The following is a 3,367-nucleotide window of genomic DNA, read 5'->3' as shown; positions in this document are numbered from 1 at the left end:
CTACCCTTTCTTTCCAAGCTGCTAAACAATTACTGATCCATGAGAGGGTGCAAGCCATCTAGAGTAGCTTGTGACTGCAAGTGGCAACCCCAGGGCAGACTGTTAAGAAGCAGGGCACAATCCCCGAATTGGTTGTGTGTTCTAGACTTACATTTCACCAAATGTCAGATTAGGGAGGCAGTCCCTTTGATGACTTTTTAAAGCAAACTTGCTATGTTTGCATCATTTAAGCATTCTATGCAGAGGACTAGAAATGTTTTTATTAATCTGTATGTTAGATCATTTTAACATTGGCTGGAATCAAAATGTTAAATTAGTTCTTATGACTTTAATAACTGATACTTCCTCTATCTCAGGACTAGCTCTTAAACTGATTTTTGGACTAGGGAGATGGAATAGCAGCTTCCTCCATCCATTGCACACATCACCCTGTTATTGTGGCACTGAACCTCCAGGAGCGGAGGACCTCCCTATGGGGAGAATATCGTGGTTGAAGAGCAGCAAAGAAAAGTGGTGTTGTCTGTGTTCCCGTTTGGTTTGTTCTGAGTATGGTTTTGAGTCATTTGTAACTCTTTCGTCAGTTATTAGTAAGAACTTATTATTAGGCCTCTGAGTTGAAAGGCTGCTCTTGCAGGTTTTACTTTGTCGTTGTTTGTAGGTCAAACAGCTGCTTTCTTAGAGGAGGCAATGGGTTTCACTCCCTACTTCAGATTTTCTATAGGAAATCAGAGAAAAGAAACTAGAGGAGAGTGGTTTCTAGACACTCTCCCACCCATCTAACACGCACACAGATTTTTCAAAGGCATTAACTTTTCCTTCTCTATGGAGCTTGTATTCTTCATAGAGCAAAATAAAACAAAAACATGTAAGTATAAGCCTAATACAGTATGAAACTCAATACAGATAAAATCTCACCCTCAGAGAGCTTCCAATAAGTTTCTTTCGCAGACTAGACTTATTTCTTGTCTGGGCCCAATCTTTTCGCCTTGTATAGTCCTTGTTCCAGCTCAGGTGGTAGCTAGAGGATTTCTAATGACTGCAGCCACCTTTCTTCTGTCCCCCCCCCCCTTATATAACTTTGGTACAAGGCAGGAATCTTTTGTCTCTCTCCTGGGGAAAAGCCTCAGGTTTAAGATGGATTCCTGTATCAGGTGACATGGTCACATGTCCTGTGAGACCACAAGCCTTCATTCTTCCTGGCCGGACTCACAGATGGTGCAGGACAGAGCCATCTACAGTCAATAGTCCTGGTTAATGGGAGCCATCAAGAGTCCAAACCACTATTAATGGTTCACACTTTGCATCATTACAACAGGACCTCAGAGTTATAGTTCCTATTTCTAGTTTCAGATCCAAGAATGATCGAGTCATACAAATAGGATGAACACACTCAGTAGATTATAAGCTTTGTAATGATACCTTACAAGAGACCTTTTGCATGGAGCATAATCCAGTTACATTATATTCACATTCATTAGCATATTTTCACAAAATCCTATGGAGTGCAATGTCACAGCAGGGAAAGAGTTTTACTGAGGCACCTGGGAGCAGTTGAGTTTCGTGTTCAGGCTGTGGCATGAGTTCCTCCAGGTTTCTCATAAGCACACAGAGACCTTCGCAGGTGCTCTCAATACAGGAATGGCCCAGACACGATAAAGTGATGGGGATTGCATTTTCCTTTTTTATTTTTGTATTTCCAATAACATTTCTATTTGTGATTTCGTTTTGCTTTGTATAACTGTGTTTTCTCCTGGATCTGATATTTAACTAAAAAAAAAGAATAAGGCCTCAGGGTGCGGGATGGAGGAGCAGGCTGGGGCTAGGACTGCTAAGAGAGCGAGAGTAGCAGGTTTTCTGTATTGTTTCCCGCCTTCATTTTCATGACTAGTTTCTCTTGTGCACAAAATTTGTTTTGTGCACATATGAGCCTGGCTAGTTCAACTGGTAAAGCAGTGGACTTTTAAACTGAGGGTCCAGGCTTCAAGTCCCTGGTCAGCTGAAGAGGGAACCATTCCCCTCTCCAGGATGTTATTTGACATCACCTTTTTTCCCCAGGACTTGGCCTTTCCTAGGAAGGGCCAGTACTGCCTGGGACTGAAGGGGAAAATTCCTCAGATGCCCACTGGCCTCTCAGTCTGCATTAAGAAAGGTCTCTGGGAGCTGCAGCAAACTGCTGCATGACAACTTGGTGAGCAAATGCAGGGCTGCCCACACAGGGTCATCCACACCAGAACTCAGCAGAGGTCTGGGGGTTCCCTATTGGTCCCATGGTGTAAGGGCCAGCACTTGGGACTTTGAATCCTGCAATCTGAGTGGAAGTCTCGGTGGGATCTTAGGACAATTCCTGTGCCACAAACCCTGTTGAATCTTCCAAGGCTCTATCTTGCTTTCTCAAAGGCCATGAAAGCCTGTCTTTTGCCCACTAGCTGTTGTGATTTGAGCACAAGAGGGGACATTTGATCCAGAAGCCAGCCCGTGCCTGGCATCCTGTAGGTAGGGATGTGAGCTGCATTTCCTCTGAGTCCTGAAGCTGGGCTGCAGCCTGGCCTAGGAAGCAGCCCTATTGGTTGACCTACTGGCCCAAAGTCACTTGGGCAGTGTTGGTGTCCCCAGGAATGCTGAAGGGACTAAGGGAGGGAGGCTCAATACTCCCCCCTATCAGTCAGGGTGGAAGAGGAGGGCTGCAAGAGTGGGCAGGTTGATGGATGGGCCTTCTACCATTCGTCTGGGGACGAGGTGGGGAACGCGAACTGGGAGAAATGGTTGCTGGCCTGTGAGGAATGATTTGGCCGGTGGCGTAAGTGGACCTTATCATTACCTCCAAGGTTGTCATGCTCAAGACCCATCTGTGGGGAATTTCCTTAGCCATGTGTTTCCCCTGCTCCACGAGTGCTGCTGAGACTGAACACGATGGCCTTCCACTCTTGTGGGGCAACAGGATGTCCCTACCTAGTCAGGAGAAGTGCGGCTTTTCTGCCGTATTAGAAGGGGGGTTAGGTGTGGTGGGCTTTGAAGCCTTGTATAGCTCTACTTTTTTGTGTTTCAGTTTTCAGTGGTGGCTGAGCTGGAGGGCAGGTCAGGCCCGAGGGGAATGGTGGGGCAACCACAAAGAACCCAACTGACTCTTCCGATATGGCCGTATTTGTTTTGACCCCACCGAATGCAGCACCGGGTACGGGATGGCTGATGGTGGCAGAAGAGGGAGGAGTAGACTCATAGACTCATGGACTTTGAGGTCAGAAGGGACCATTATGATCATCTAGTCTGACCTCCTGCACAGTGCAGGCCACAGAATCTCACCCATCCACTTCTATAACAACCCCCTTACCTGTGTCTGAGTTATTGAAGTCCTCAAATTGTGGTTTGA

At 46.3% G+C, this 3,367-nt stretch overlaps 1 non-coding gene across 1 annotated transcript; it reads left to right on the top strand.

The window, feature by feature from the left end:
- Positions 1 to 278: 278 nt before the first annotated feature.
- On the top strand, positions 279 to 471 carry LOC115661235. Its single transcript, XR_004003043.1, has one exon. It is a non-coding gene; the product is annotated as a U2 spliceosomal RNA (small nuclear RNA).
- The last annotated feature ends 2,896 nt before the right edge of the window (positions 472 to 3,367 follow it).

The sequence above is a fragment of the Gopherus evgoodei genome, chromosome 13 (assembly GCF_007399415.2).
Source record: "Gopherus evgoodei ecotype Sinaloan lineage chromosome 13, rGopEvg1_v1.p, whole genome shotgun sequence".
Lineage (NCBI taxonomy): Eukaryota > Metazoa > Chordata > Testudines > Testudinidae > Gopherus > Gopherus evgoodei.
The sequence above is the reverse complement of the archived record's forward strand: the minus strand, read 5'-3'. Positions and strand labels throughout refer to the sequence as shown.